Genomic DNA, 17,114 nt, shown 5'->3' with positions numbered 1-17,114 from the left:
AGTAATTTAATGTACTTGAGAGTTATGGAACAGTAACTCATTGTAAAGAAGGTGATGGAGCAGTAATTCAATGTACTGAGAGTGATGGAGCAGTAATTTAATGTACTGAGAGTGATGGAGCAGTACTTCAATGTACTGAGCGTGATGGAGCAGTAATTCAATGTACTGAGAGTGATGGAGCAGTAATTCAATGTACTGAGAGTGATGGAGTAGTAATTCCATGTACAGAGAGTGATGGAACTGTAATTCAATGTACTAAGAGTGATGGAGCATTAACTCAATGTACTGGAGAGTGATGGAGCAGTTACTTAATGTACTGAGAGTGATGGAGCAGTTACTCAACGTTCTGAGATTGATGGGGCAGTAATTCAATGTACTGAGAGTGATGGAGTAGTAATTCCATGTACAGAGAGTGATGGAACTGTAATTCAATGTACTGGAGAGTGATGGAGCAGTTACTTAATGTACTGAGAGTGATGGAGCAGTAATTCAATGAACAGAGAGTGATGGAGCAGTAATTTAATGTACTTGAGAGTTATGGAACAGTAACTCATTGTAAAGAAGGTGATGGAGCAGTAATTCAATGTACTGAGAGTGATGGAGCAGTAATTCAATGTACTGAGAGTGATGGAGCAGTAATTCAAAGAACAGAGAGTGATGGAGCAGTAATTCAATGTCAGAGAGTGATGAAGCAATAACTCAAAACACTGAGAGTGATGGAGCAGTAAATCAATGAACTGAGAGTGATGGAGCAGTAATTCAATGTACTGAGAGTGATGGAACAGTAACTCAATGTACTGAGAGTGATGGAGCAGTAATTCAATCTACTGAGAGTGATGGAGCAGTAATTCAATGTACTGTGAGTGATGGAACAGTAACTCAATGTACTGAGTGATGGAGCAGTAACTGAATGTACTGAACGTGATGGAGCAGTAATTCAATGTACAGAAAGTGATGGAGCAGTAATTCAATGTACAGAGAGTGATGGAGCAGTAATTCAATGTCAGAGAGTGATGGAGCAGTTACTCAACGTACTGAGATTGATGGGGCAGTAATTTAATGTACTGAGAGTGATGGTGCAGTAATTCAATGAACAGAGAGTGATGGAGCAGTAATTCAATGTCAGAGAGTGATGAAACAGTAACTTAATGTACTGAGAGTGATGGTGCAGTAATTTAATGTACTGAGAGTGATGGTGCCGTAATTCAATGTACAGAAAGTGATGAAACAGTAACTTAATGTACTGAGAGTGATGGTGCAGTAATTTAATGTACTGAGAGTGATGGTGCAGTAATTCAATGTACAGAAAGTGATGAAACAGTAACTTAATGTACTGAGAGTGATGGTGCAGTAATTTAATGTACTGAGAGTGATGGTGCCGTAATTCAATGTACAGAAAGTGATGAAACAGTAACTTAATGTACTGAGAGTGATGGTGCAGTAATTTAATGTACTGAGAGTGATGGAGCAGTAATTCAATGTACCGAGACTGATGGACCAGTAACTCAATGTACTGAGAGTGATGGGGCAGTAATTTAATGTACTGAGAGTGATGGTGCAGTAATTTAATGTACAGAAAGTGATGGAGCAGTAATTCAATGTACCGAGACTGATGGACCAGTAACTCAATGTACTGAGAGTGATGGGGCAGTAATTTAATGTACTGAGAGTGATGGAGCAGTTACTCAACGTACTGAGATTGATGGTGCAGTAATTCAATGAACAGAGAGTGATGGAGCAGTAATTCAATGTACAGAAAGTGATGGAGCAGTAATTCAATGTACTGAGAGTGATGAAACAGTAATTTAATGTACTGAGAGTGATGGTGCAGTAATTCAATGTCAGAGAGTGATGGTGCAGTAATTTAATGTACAGAAAGTGATGGAGCAGTAATTCAATGTACCGAGACTGATGGACCAGTAACTCAATGTACTGAGAGTGATGGGGCAGTAATTTAATGTACTGAGAGTGATGGTGCAGTAATTTAATGTACAGAAAGTGATGGAGCAGTAATTCAATGTACCGAGACTGATGGACCAGTAACTCAATGTACTGAGAGTGATGGGGCAGTAATTTAATGTACTGAGAGTGATGGTGCAGTAATTTAATGTACAGAAAGTGATGGAGCAGTAATTCAATGTACCGAGACTGATGGACCAGTAACTCAATGTACTGAGAGTGATGGGGCAGTAATTTAATGTACTGAGATTGATGGTGCAGTAATTCAATGAACAGAGAGTGATGGAGCAGTAATTCAATGTACAGAAAGTGATGGAGCAGTAATTCAATGTACTGAGAGTGATGAAACAGTAATTTAATGTACTGAGAGTGATGGTGCAGTAATTCAATGAACAGAGAGTGATGGAGCAGTAATTCAATGTACTGAGAGTGATGGAGTAGTAATTCCATGTACAGAGAGTGATGGAACTGTAATTCAATGTACTGGAGAGTGATGGAGCAGTTACTTAATGTACTGAGAGTGATGGAGCAGTAATTCAATGTACAGAGAGTGATGGAGCAGTAATTTAATGTACTTGAGAGTTATGGAACAGTAACTCATTGTAAAGAAGGTGATGGAGCAGTAATTCAATGTACTGAGAGTGATGGAGCAGTAATTTAATGTACTGAGAGTGATGGAGCAGTACTTCAATGTACTGAGCGTGATGGAGCAGTAATTCAATGTACTGAGAGTGATGGAGCAGTAATTCAATGTACTGAGAGTGATGGAGTAGTAATTCCATGTACAGAGAGTGATGGAACTGTAATTCAATGTACTAAGAGTGATGGAGCATTAACTCAATGTACTGGAGAGTGATGGAGCAGTTACTTAATGTACTGAGAGTGATGGAGCAGTTACTCAACGTTCTGAGATTGATGGGGCAGTAATTCAATGTACTGAGAGTGATGGAGTAGTAATTCCATGTACAGAGAGTGATGGAACTGTAATTCAATGTACTGGAGAGTGATGGAGCAGTTACTTAATGTACTGAGAGTGATGGAGCAGTAATTCAATGAACAGAGAGTGATGGAGCAGTAATTTAATGTACTTGAGAGTTATGGAACAGTAACTCATTGTAAAGAAGGTGATGGAGCAGTAATTCAATGTACTGAGAGTGATGGAGCAGTAATTCAATGTACTGAGAGTGATGGAGCAGTAATTCAATGTACTGAGAGTGATGGAGCAGTAATTTAATGTACTGAGAGTGATGGAGCAGTAATTCAATGTACTGAGAGTGATGGAGCAGTAATCCAATGTACTGAGAGTGATGGAGCAGTAATTCAATGTACTGAGAGTGATGGAGCAGTAATTCAATGTACTGAGAGTGATGGAGCAGTAATTCAATGTACTGAGAGTGATGGAGCAGTAATTTAATGTACTGAGAGTGATGGAGCAGTAATTCAATGTACTGAGAGTGATGGAGTAGTAATTCAATGTACTGAGAGTGATGGAGTAGTAATTCAATGTACTGAGAGTGATGGAGCAGTAATTTAATGTACTGAGAGTGATGGAGCAGTAATTCAATGTACTGAGAGTGATGGAGCAGTAATTCAATGTACTGAGAGTGATGGAGCAGTAATTCAATGTACTGAGAGTGATGGAGTAGTAAATCAATGTACTGAGAGTGATGGAGCATTAACTCAATGTACTGGAGAGTGATGGAGCAGTTACTTAATGTACTGAGAGTGATGGAGCAGTAATTCAATGTACAGAGAGTGATGGAGCAGTAATTTAATGTACTGAGAGTGATGGAGCAGTAATTCAATGTACTGAGAGTGATGGAGCAGTAACTCAATGTACTGAAGGCGATGGAGCAGTAATTCAATGTACTGAGAGTGATGGAGCAGTAATTCAATGTACTGAGAGTGATGGAGCAGTAATTCAATGTACCGAGATTGATGGGGCAGTAATTCAATGTACCGAGAGTGATGGAGCAGTAATTCCATGTACCGAGATTGATGGACCAGTAACTCAATGGACTGAGAGTGATGGGGCAGTAACTCAATGTACTGAGAGTGATGGAGCAGATACTCAACGTACTGAGATTGATGGGGCAGTAATTCAATGTACCGAGAGTGATGGAGTAGTAAATCAATGTCAAGAGGGTGAAGGAACAGTAACTGAATGTACTGAGAGTGATGGAGCAGTAATTCAATGTACTGAGTGATGGAGCAGTAATTCAATGTACTGAGAGTGATGGAGCAGTAATTCAATGTACTGAGTGATGGAGCAGTAACTCAATGTACTGAGAGTGATGGAGCAGTAACTCAATGTACTGAGTGATGGAGCACTAACTCAATGTTCTGAGAGTGATGGAACAGTAATTCAATGTACTGAGAGTGATGGAGCAGTAATTCAATGTACTGAGAGTGATGGAGCAGTAATTTAATGTACTGAGAGTGATGGAGCAGTAATTCAATGTACAGAAAGTGATGGAGCAGTAATTCAAAGAACAGAGAGTGATGGAGCAGTAATTCAATGTCAGAGAGTGATGAAGCAATAACTCAAAACACTGAGAGTGATGGAGCAGTAAATCAATGTACTGAGAGTGATGGAGCAGTAATTCAATGTACTGAGAGTGATGGAACAGTAACTCAATGTCCTGAGAGTGATGGAGCAGTAATTCAATCTGCTGAGAGTGATGGAGCAGTAATTCAATGTACTGTGAGTGATGGAACAGTAACTCAATGTACTGAGTGATGGAGCAGTAACTGAATGTACTGAACGTGATGGAGCAGTAATTCAATGTACAAAAAGTGATGGAGCAGTAATTTAATGTACAGAGAGTGATGGAGCAGTAATTCAATGTACAGAAAGTGATGAAACAGTAATTTAATGTACTGAGAGTGATGGAGCAGTAATTCAATGTCAGAGAGTGATGGAGCAGTTACTCAACGTACTGAGATTGATGGGGCAGTAATTTAATGTACTGAGAGTGATGGTGCAGTAATTCAATGAACAGAGAGTGATGGAGCAGTAATTCAATGTCAGAGAGTGATGGTGCAGTAATTTAATGTACTGAGAGTGATGGTGCAGTAATTCAATGTACAGAAAGTGATGGAGCAGTAATTCAATGTACTGAGAGTGATGGTGCAGTAATTCAATGTACAGAAAGTGATGAAATAGTAACTTAATGTACTGAGAGTGATGGTGCAGTAATTTAATGTCAGAGAGTGATGGTGCAGTAATTCAATGTACAGAAAGTGATGGAGCAGTAATTCAATGTACTGAGAGTGATGGTGCAGTAATTCAATGTACTGAGAGTGATGGTGCAGTAATTCAATGTACAGAAAGTGATGGAGCAGTAATTCAATGAACAGAGAGTGATGGTGCAGTAATTCAATGTACAGAAAGTGATGGAGCAGTAACTTAATGTACTGAGAGTGATGGTGCAGTAATTCAATGTACAGAAAGTGATGAAACAGTAACTTAATGTACTGAGAGTGATGGTGCAGTAATTCAATGTACTGAGAGTGATGGTGCAGTAATTCAATGTACAGAAAGTGATGAAACAGTAACTTAATGTAGTGAGAGTGATGGTGCAGTAATTCAATGTACTGAGAGTGATGGTGCAGTAATTCAATGTACAGAAAGTGATGAAACAGTAACTTAATGTACTGAGAGTGATGGTGCAGTAATTCAATGTCAGAGAGTGATGGTGCAGTAATTTAATGTACAGAAAGTGATGGAGCAGTAATTCAATGTACCGAGACTGATGGACCAGTAACTCAATGTACTGAGAGTGATGGGGCAGTAATTTAATGTACTGAGAGTGATGGTGCAGTAATTTAATGTACAGAAAGTGATGGAGCAGTAATTCAATGTACCGAGACTGATGGACCAGTAACTCAATGTACTGAGAGTGATGGGGCAGTAATTTAATGTACTGAGAGTGATGGTGCAGTAATTTAATGTACAGAAAGTGATGGAGCAGTAATTCAATGTACCGAGACTGATGGACCAGTAACTCAATGTACTGAGAGTGATGGGGCAGTAATTTAATGTACTGAGAGTGATGGAGCAGTTACTCAACGTACTGAGATTGATGGTGCAGTAATTCAATGAACAGAGAGTGATGGAGCAGTAATTCAATGTACAGAAAGTGATGGAGCAGTAATTCAATGTACTGAGAGTGATGAAACAGTAATTTAATGTACTGAGAGTGATGGTGCAGTAATTCAATGAACAGAGAGTGATGGAGCAGTAATTCAATGTCAGAGAGTGATGGAGTAGTAATTCCATGTACAGAGAGTGATGGAAGTGTAATTCAATGCACTGGAGAGTGATGGAGCAGTTACTTAATGTCCTGAGAGTGATGGAGCAGTAATTCAATGTACAGAGAGTGATGGAGCAGTAATTTAATGTACTTGAGAGTTATGGAACAGTAACTCATTGTAAAGAAGGTGATGGAGCAGTAATTCAATGTACTGAGAGTGATGGAGCAGTAATTTAATGTACTGAGAGTGATGGAGCAGTACTTCAATGTACTGAGCGTGATGGAGCAGTAATTCAATGTACTGAGAGTGATGGAGCAGTAATTCAATGTACTGAGAGTGATGGTGTAGTAATTCCATGTACAGAGAGTGATGGAGCTGTAATTCAATGTACTGAGAGTGATGGAGCATTAACTCAATGTACTGGAGAGTGATGGAGCAGTTACTTAATGTACTGAGAGTGATGGAGCAGTTACTCAACGTTCTGAGATTGATGGGGCAGTAATTCAATGTACTGAGAGTGATGGAGTAGTAATTCCATGTACAGAGAGTGATGGAACTGTAATTCAATGTACTGGAGAGTGATGGAGCAGTTACTTAATGTACTGAGAGTGATGGAGCAGTAATTCAATGTACAGAGAGTGATGGAGCAGTAATTTAATGTACTTGAGAGTTATGGAACAGTAACTCATTGTAAAGAAGGTGATGGAGCAGTAATTCAATGTACTGAGAGTGATGGAGCAGTAATTCAATGTACTGAGAGTGATGGAGCAGTAATTTAATGTACTGAGAGTGATGGAGCAGTAATTCAATGTACTGAGAGTGATGGAGTAGTAATTCAATGTACTGAGAGTGATGGAGCAGTAATTTAATGTACTGAGAGTGATGGAACAGTAATTTAATGTACTGAGAGTGATGGAGTAGTAATTCAATGTACTGAGAGTGATGGAGCATTAACTCAATGTACTGGAGAGTGATGGAGCAGTTACTTAATGTACTGAGAGTGATGGAGCAGTAATTCAATGTACTGAGAGTGATGGAGCAGTAACTCAATGTACTGAAGGCGATGGAGCAGTAATTCAATGTACTGAGAGTGATGGAGCAGTAATTCAATGTACTGAGAGTGATGGAGCAGTAATTCAATGTACCGAGATTGATGGGCCAGTAACTCAATGTACTGAGAGTGATGGAGCAGTTATTCAACGTACTGAGATTGATGGGGCAGTAATTCAATGTACCGAGAGTGATGGACCAGTAACTCAATGTACTGAGAGTGATGGGGCAGTAACTCAATGTACTGAGAGTGATGGAGCAGTAACTCAATGTACCGAGAGTGATGGAGTAGTAAATCAATGTCAAGAGGGTGAAGGAACAGTAACTGAATGGACTGAGAGTGATGGAACAGTAACTCAATGTACTGAGTGATGGACCAGTCATTCAATGTACTGAGAGTGATGGAGCAGTAATTCAATGTACTGAGAGTGATGGAACAGTAACTCAATGCACTGAGTGATGGAGCAGTAACTCAATGTACTGAGAGTGATGGAGCAGTAACTCAATGTGCTGAGAGTGATGGAGCAGTAACTCAATGTACTGAGAGTGATGGAGCAGTAATTCAATGTACTGAGAGTGATGGAGCAGTAATTTAATGTACTGAGAGTGATGGAGCAGTAATTCAATGTACAGAAAGTGATGGAGCAGTAATTCAATGTCAGAGAGTGATGAAGCAATAACTCAAAACACTGAGAGTGATGGAGCAGTAAATCAATGTACTGAGAGTGATGGAACAGTAACTCAATGTACTGAGAGTGATGGAGCAGGAATTCAATCTACTGAGAGTGATGGAGCAGTAATTCAATGTACTGTGAGTGATGGAACAGTAACTCAATGTACTGAGTGATGGAGCAGTAACTGAATGCACTGAACGTGATGGAGCAGTAATTCAATGTACAGAAAGTGATGGAGCAGTAATTCAATGTACAGAGAGTGATGGAGCAGTAATTCAATGTACAGAAAGTGATGAAACAGTAATTTAATGTACTGAGAGTGATGGAGCAGTAATTCAATGTCAGAGAGTGATGAAGCAATAACTCAAAACACTGAGAGTGATGGAACAGTAACTTAATGTACTGAGAGTGATGGCGCAGTAACTCAATGTACTGAGTGATGGTGCAGTAATTCAATGTACTGAGAGAGATGGAGCAGTAATTCAATGTACAGAGTGTGATGGAGCTGTAATTCAATGTCCTGAGAGTGATGGAGCATGAGCTCAATGTACTGAGAGCGATGGAACAGTTACTCAATGTAAAGAAGGTGATGGAGCAGTTACTCAATGTACTGAGAGTGACGGTGCAGTAACTGAATGTACTGAGAGTGATGGAGCAGTAATTCAATGTACAGAGAGTGATGGAGCAGTAATTTAATGTACTGAGAGTGATGGAGCAGTAATTCAATGTACAGAGAGTGATGGAGCAGTAATTTAATGTACTGAGAGTGATGGAGCAGTAATTCCATGTACAGTGAGTGATGGAGCATTAACTCAATGTACTGGAGAGTGATGGAGCAGTTACTTAATGTACTGAGAGTGATGGAGCAGTAATTCAATGTACAGAGAGTGATGGAGCAGTAACTCAATGTGCTGAGAGTGATGGAGCAGTAATTCAATGTACTGACAGTGATGGAGCAGTAATTCAATGTACTGAGAGTGATGGAGCAGTAATTCAATGTACTGAGAGTGATGGAGCAGTAATTCAATGTACCGACACTGATGGACCAGTAACTCAAAAGTACTGAAGGCGATGGAGCAGTAATTCAATGTACTGAGAGTGATGGAGCAGTAACTCAATGTACTGAGTGATGGAGCAGTAACTCAATGCACTGAAAGTGATGGAGCAGTAATTCAATGTGCTGAGAGTGATGGAACAGCAACTCAATGTGCTGAGAGTGATGGAGCAGTAATTCAATGTACTGAAAGTGATGGAGCAGTAATTCAATGTACTGAGAGTGATGGAACAGTAATTTAATGTACTGAGAGTGATGGAGCAGTAATTCAATGTACAGAAAGTGATGGAGCAGTAATTCAATGTGCAGAGAGTGATGGAGCAGTAATTCAATGTCAGAGAGTGATGAAGCAATAACTCAAAACACTGAGAGTGATGGAGCAGTAATTTAATGTACTGAGAGTGATGGAGCAGTAATTCAATGTACAGAAAGTGATGGAGCAGTAATTCAATGTCAGAGAGTGATGAAGCAATAACTCAAAACACTGAGAGTGATGGAGCAGTAAATCAATGTACTGAGAGTGATGGAACAGTAACTCAATGTACTGAGAGTGATGGAGCAGGAATTCAATCTACTGAGAGTGATGGAGCAGTAATTCAATGTACTGTGAGTGATGGAACAGTAACTCAATGTACTGAGTGATGGAGCAGTAACTGAATGTACTGAACGTGATGGAGCAGTAATTCAATGTACAGAAAGTGATGGAGCAGTAATTCAATGTACAGAGAGTGATGGAGCAGTAATTCAATGTACAGAAAGTGATGAAACAGTAATTTAATGTACTGAGAGTGATGGAGCAGTAATTCAATGTCAGAGAGTGATGAAGCAATAACTCAAAACACTGAGAGTGATGGTGCAGTAACTCAATGTACTGAGAGAGATGGAGCAGTAATTCAATGTACTGACAGTGATGGAGCAGTAATTCAATGTACAGAGTGTGATGGAGCATGAGCTCAATGTACTGAGAGCGATGGAACAGTTACTCAATGTAAAGAAGGTGATGGAGCAGTTACTCAATGTACTGAGAGTGACGGAGCAGTAACTGAATGTACTGAGAGTGATGGAGCAGTAATTCAATGTACAGAGAGTGATGGAGCAGTAATTCAATGTACTGAGAGTGATGGAGCAGTAATTCAATGTACAGAGAGTGATGGAGCAGTAATTTAATGTACTGAGAGTGATGGAGCAGTAATTCCATGTACAGAGAGTGATGGAGCATTAACTCAATGTACTGGAGAGTGATGGAGCAGTTACGTAATGTACTGAGAGTGATGGAGCAGTAATTCAATGTACAGAGAGTGATGGAGCAGTAACTCAATGTACTGAGAGTGATGGAGCAGTAATTCAATGTACTGACAGTGATGGAGCAGTAATTCAATGTACTGAGAGTGATGGAGCAGTAATTCAATGTACTGAGAGTGATGGAACAGTAACTCAATGTACTGAAGGCGATGGAGCAGTAATTCAATGTACTGAGAGTGATGGAGCAGTAATTCAATGTACTGAGAGTGATGGAGCAGTAATTCAATGTACCGAGACTGATGGACCAGTAACTCAATGTACTGAGAGTGATGGGGCAGTAACTCAATGTACTGAGAGTGATGGAGCAGTTATTCAACATACTGAGATTGATGGGGCATTAATTCAATGTACCGAGAGTGATGGAGCAGTAATTCAATGTACCGAGACTGATGGACCAGTAACTCAATGTACTGAGAGTGATGGGGCAGTCACTCAATGTACTGAGAGTGATGGAGCAGTTACTCAACGTACTGAGATTGATGGGGCAGTAATTCAAAGTAGTGAGAGTGATGGAGTAGTAAATCAATGTCAAGAGGGTGAAGGAACAGTAACTGAATCTACTGAGAGTGATGGAACAGTAACTCAATGTACTGAGTGATGGAGCAGTAATTCAATGTACTGAGAGTGATGGAGCAGTAATTCAATGTACTGAGAGTGATGGAACAGTAACTCAATGTACTGAGTGATGGAGCAGTAACTCAATGTACTGAGAGTGATGGAGCAGTAACTCAATGTACTGAGTGATGGAGCAGTAACTCAATGTACTGAGTGATGGAGCAGTAACTCAATGTACTGAGAGTGATGGAGCAGTAACTCAATGTACTGAGTGATGGAGCAGTAACTCAATGTACTGAGTGATGGAGCAGGAATTCAATGTACTGAAAGTGATGGAACAGTAATTTAATGTACTGAGAGTGATGGAACAGTAATTTAATGTACTGAGAGTGATGGAGCAGTAATTCAATGTACTGAGAGTGATGGAGCAGTAATTCAATGTACTGAGAGTGATGGAACAGTAATTTAATGTACTGAGAGTGATGGAACAGTAATTTAATGTACTGAGAGTGATGGAGCAGTAATTCAATGTACAGAAAGTGATGGAGCAGTAATTCAATGTACAGAGAGTGATGGAGCAGTAATTCAATGTCAGAGAGTGATGAAGCAATAACTCAACGTACTGAGATTGATGGAGCAGTTACTCAATGTACTGAGATTGATGGGGCAGTAATTCAATGTACTGAGAGTTATGGAGTAGTAAATCAATGTAAAGAGGGTGAAGGAACAGTAACTGAATCTACTGAGAGTGATGGAGCAGTAACTCAATGTCCTGAGTGATGGAGCAGTAACTCAATGTAAAGGGCGTGATTGAGCAGTAACTCAATGTACTGAAGGCGATGGAACAGTAACTCAATGTAAAGTGCGTGATGGAGCAGTAACTCGATGTGCTGAGGGTGATGGAACAGTAACTTAATGTAATGGGGCTGATGGAGCAGTAACTCAACCTACTGAGGGTGATCTCGCAGTAACTCAATGTTCTGAGAGTAATGGAGCAGTAACTCAATGTACTAGAGTGATGGAGCAGTTACTCAATGTACTGAGAGTAATGGAGCAGTTACTCAATGTACAGAGAGTGATGGGGCAGTAATTCAATGTACTGAGGGTGATGGAGCTGTAATTCAATGTCCTGAGAGTGACCGAGCATTAACGCAGTGTACTGGGAGTGACAGGACAATAATGCAGTACAGTGAGGGCGACAGAGCAGTAATGCAGTGTTTTGAGAATGTTGGAGCAGTTGCACTGTCTACTAAAAGTGCTGACGCAATTCCGCAGATGATTGGAGGAGTAACACTGTGTATGGATAGGAGGTGGTGCTTTGGTTCAGTGACGGAGGGGGGAAGTCCATGCATATGTGTTGGCCAGAGGGAGATCTATGGGTCACTGATGCAGAAAGGTGATCTATGGGTCAGTGGTCTGTCAGCATGGAAAGGTATCAAAAGTTTGGTTTAAATACTTGCTTTGTGTTATGTGTGGGAGGATCCAGTAATCATGTCACATGATACACGAGACACCACAGAGGTTGAGAGTCACTTGGCAGTGCCTGCGAGTCAATTTGTCTTGTCTAGAACATTCTGTGTCATATTGTTAAAGATTGTCAGCCCTTTGAGTTTAATGTTGGAGAACTTCCACCAGCGTGCACCGAGCCAAACAATCTGCTGTCTAATTAGGATGCAGCACAGTAGTTACTGTGTTTAATAACAGCTCTCCCATTTGGCAGCTCAATCACACACACTGCAACAGATCTCTGTATACAGCTCCCACACACTGTCCAGGAAAACATCTCACCATCTTTCTACTTAAAGGGGCAACACTCAGAATTGACAACTGCATTTGGAGAGAAACAGGAAATCAATTCAGCCGTTGTATTGGATCCAAATCTAATCACTCGGGTATTCCATCAGAGAGAAGATCGATTTGAACTGAGAGACTGCCCAGATTCCAATCACTGCTTTTGTCCCTCAATACCCAGTGTGTGAGAGTGAGAGACAGAGAGAGGGCGAGAGACAAATGTGCAACACATGTGAAAGTGAAAGATAGAGAGAGACAGAAACAGAGAAAGATAGAGTGAGAGCAAGAGAGAGACAGAGAGAAAAGCAGTGAGTAAGAGAGAGACATGGACAGTGAGGGGGGACAGAGCAAGAGAGACAGAGACAGTCATTTGTATAACAGTCTTGTATATATTATATAACACTCCATGTGTTGCTGGATGTTACAATTCTACATATATATATATTTTATAGATTAAAAAATTGCAGTTTCGAACAGCTATAGGAATTTGTACAATATCTTAAAATATATATCACCCCATTTCTGTTGAATTGGTGCTTTTGCAGAGCTTCTGCTATCTTCTGAAAGTGCAGATGAGGTGTAATTCCCACCAAACGAGAGAAAAATGAGTCGTGACAGACAGGCAGGTCAGTCAGGCCAGGTCTGAAGTGAAGACCAACCCATTTCCCTGCTTGTTCTTGCAGTTTTAATTTCTCTATTGACCCATCAAGTGTTAGGAATAAAAGGAATGTGGAGTGAAGTGATGCAGAGACAAGGCAGCTTTCATCAGACAGAGCTGTGTAAACTGACTGGAGAGAGGGATTACGAGAGAGACAGTGCTGAGTAATCCTGCCCGAGAGAGCTTGAAGCCATGGTGCTAAAAACAGCAGCATCAGGGCACACGGCAACAGGATGTCTGGGAACAGTGTGCTGCATACCACGTGAGCAGGTGACCAGAATCTTCCATTTGGCTCATTTCCATTTCAAAGATCTATTTAAATGAGTTCCACGCTGGCCAGCTGACCACAGAGACTGCAACCACCAATATGCAACAGGCTCTCGCTCAGGATTCCCAGTCTGTATTGTGTACCGTACAAGCACAGACAGAGAGACAGGCAGTCAGTCAGAAAGGCAGACAAGCACCGACAGGCAGAAGGACAGGCAGGCAGGCATACAGACACAAGTAAGCGTTCACAGGTATAATGAAATTAGACTCTCCAGATGTATCAGCTGACACACAGCTGGAAAAATATTTAATATAAACCATCTGAGCCCATTTCTTAGCCAATCACAGGTTAAAGTTTAAAAACAAATCCTGTCACATCAGAGTTGGATTCTTTATCATCACAGATGAATACTGAGACTCAAAGGTGAGTCAGTACCTTCAGGACAGGAGGAATTCTGAATCCCAGTGAGAGTCAGGCCTTTCAATGACTAAATAAGCAGACTGCAGACAGTGCACAGAGATAAATTGCTGCCTGGTAGAGCTACCTACGAGTGACCTTCTGCTTGCCTGTGCTGTGTGAGTTGCTCCACACTAATCTATTGTATCTCAGAGTACGATGTCTGAGCCAGAGATGACCAGAGAACATTTGATTATCTTCTATTACTCATCCACCCACAGCAAGGGTACAATTACAATGAAACAAAAACAAGAAATGCTGGATTCACTCAGCAGGTCTGGCAGCATCTGTGGAAAGAGAAGCAGAGTTAACGTTTCGGGTCAGTGACCCTTCTTCGGAACCAGGGTTCCCGAAACGTTAACTCTGCTTCTCTTTCCACAGATGCTGCCAGACCTGCTGAGTGAATCCAGCATTTCTTGTTTTTGTTTCAGATTTCCAGCATCCGCAGTATTTTGCTTTTACAATTACAATGATACAGGAACATGGAATTGTAGATGACAAAAGACCAAGGTCCATTTAGTTTGTCTTCTACCCTCCTGGTAGTTCCATGATAACAAACATAATGGAGTGCTGACTAATCATAGAACCAAACTCCATCAATGAGTCTGCAGCAAACTCAGACATGAGGTAAAGAAAACCCCAAGTGGTGGACAACTTTGGGAGCCATATGTCCAAAGTTGCCTGCTCCTCCCAAGCATGCTACACTTTAGAACCTAAGAATTAGGAGCAGGAGTAGGCCACATAGCACAAGCCTGATCTGCCATTTCATCAGATCTTGGCTCATCCTTGACCTCGACCCCATTTTCCTGCCTGATCCCCATATCCCTTAATTCCCCATCTATTAATCTCAGCCTTGAATATCGTCAACGACTGAGCATCAACAGTGCTCTGCAGGTCCTCTGCTCACTTCTCCATGCCTTGGGGTCTTGCGCTGTCCTCTTCAGTTGCTCGTGGGAGCCTCCCATTTTCAATTTCAAGTTGCTAACATCATCATTCTCTTTCTCCCTCTTGGTCTACATCCCTCTAATCTTCCTTCAATCACCTTCTTCAGCAAGTTCTCATGCCTTAGAATATGACCAATCCAACCTTGTTGCCTTTCCATGATGACATTCACTAACGATCTATCTTCCTGCACCATCCTGAGAACTTCTTCATTCCTCGTGTTCTCTCCAAGTGACCTGTTCCATCCCTCTTCAGAAGCGCACTTCACAACTTTCTAGTCTTTGGATGTCCGCTTTTCTCAATGTCCAAGTTTCAGCCCCGTACAACAAGACACTCCAAATCACAGTCTTGATAATTCTTTTCTTAACAGATTTACTCATTCAAATACTGAAAAATTATCTGTGTTTGGAGAATGCATTTTTTTGCCATTGCTATTGTAGCTCTGCTGATTCCTCTGTAGTGGAGAATTCCAAAGATTCACAATCCACAGAATGAAGAATTGATTCCTCATGTCAGTCAAAAATGGCCGATCCCTTATCCTGAGACAATTACCCTAGTTCTAGACTCTCCAACCAGAGAAAACGAGCTTTCAACATATATCCTGTCAAATCCTCCCAGAATGTTAAATGTTTTAATGAGATCACCTCAAATTCTTCTAAACTCCAGAGAGTATCAGCCTATTCTACTCAACTGTCTTTACATGCCAGGAATCAATCAAGTGAACCTGTGTTGCATCGCCTCTAAAGCAAGTATATCCTTCCTTTGATATGGAGACCAAAACTGTACACATTACTCCAGGTGTTGGCTTACCAAAGCCCCATACAATTGCAGCAAGACTTCCTTACTTCTGTATGCCAATCCCCTTGCAATAAAGGTCAACATACATTTGCCTTTCTAATTGCTTTCTGTACCTGTGTGGTACCTTTCTGTGTTTCTTGTATAAGGACATCTAAATCCTTCTGAACACCAACATTTAATAATTTCTCAGCACTTAAAAAAACTCATTTTTTTTCCTATTCTTCCTACCAAAGTGAATAACCTCACACTTACACAGAATACTCCATTTGGCACTTTTTTGTCCTCTCACTTAACCTTTGCAGACTCTTGGTGTCCTCCTTGTAGCTTACTTTCTCACCTAGCTTTGTATTGTCAGCAAACTCGGTACATTACACTCGGTCCCTTCATCTAAGTCATTGATACAGATTGTAAATAGTTGAGGCCCCAGCACGAATCCTTGCGGCTCTCCACCAGTAACAGCCTGTCAACCTAAAAATGACCCATTTTTTCCTACTGTTTTCTGTCCTTTAACCAATCCTCTATCCATGCTAATATATTAATTACCCCAGACCACTGAGCCCTTATCTTGTGCAACAACCTTTTGTGTGTTATGATGTTGTGTCCCAAATTACTTGTATACTAGAACACAAAGTGTTATTTGCTGAAAGAAATTGATCTTTTTTGTATTTGAGTAAATCAACATTTACTGCTTCCACCATTCCCCTAGGTTCCATATGTTCCATAGCTCACTGAAATATTGGGCAGGATTTTCCCGGCCCTGGGTTGGTGGGCTAGGAGATTGGGGGGGATGGGTGGTAAAAGAGTGGGGAGCCACATTGGGATGGCCCAATGCAGTCCGCTGCCAGGGATGTTTTCCAGCAGTGAGACCGAATGCGGGTTGACTGCATGCTAAACGGAAGCGGGCATCCAATTTAAATAATTAAAGGCCCTATTAAGGGCAATATTCCCAGGCCAAAGTGGCCCCCACATGAAACTGGTGGCCTCCCTGCGGCCATCCTGTGGGTCATTGGAGCTGGAGGCTCCATGCCCCAAAGAGGGTGCCGTGGGCAGGGAAGACCGCATAAATGGCCACAATGGGCCATCGAGAAGGGCTTGCCTGCTTGGCCCCTCTGATTTTAAATTTTATACTTACCACTCCAAGGGCACCTCCATTTTGAGGCTACATTTCAAACCTCGAACTGCCTCAGCAGCGCGCACTCACCCATTGAGGCTGCCGAGGCTTCACTGCTGCTTCTGATTGCTGCCAGAAGCGTCGGGAGCCCGCCTGCCATCCTTAATTGGGTGGCAAGTCCAGGGCCAGCCAATTAGGAGGCTGCCTCTGGGAAAACTGCTGAGCCGGTCCCACTGCTG

At 41.3% G+C, this 17,114-nt stretch overlaps 1 protein-coding gene and 1 long non-coding RNA gene across 2 annotated transcripts in view; one reads left to right on the top strand and one right to left on the bottom strand.

The window, feature by feature from the left end:
- LOC137352127 (uncharacterized) overlaps nt 1–17,114 on the top strand; it is a 51,254-nt gene that overhangs the window by 27,588 nt on the left and 6,552 nt on the right. The window lies entirely within an intron of this gene.
- Nucleotides 1–17,114, bottom strand: part of LOC137352125 (pleckstrin homology domain-containing family G member 5-like) — a 141,825-nt gene that overhangs the window by 123,980 nt on the left and 731 nt on the right. The gene's annotated exons all lie outside the window — the stretch shown is intronic.

This window comes from Heterodontus francisci, chromosome 37 (assembly GCF_036365525.1).
Source record: "Heterodontus francisci isolate sHetFra1 chromosome 37, sHetFra1.hap1, whole genome shotgun sequence".
NCBI lineage: Eukaryota > Metazoa > Chordata > Chondrichthyes > Heterodontiformes > Heterodontidae > Heterodontus > Heterodontus francisci.
The sequence above is the reverse complement of the archived record's forward strand: the minus strand, read 5'-3'. Positions and strand labels throughout refer to the sequence as shown.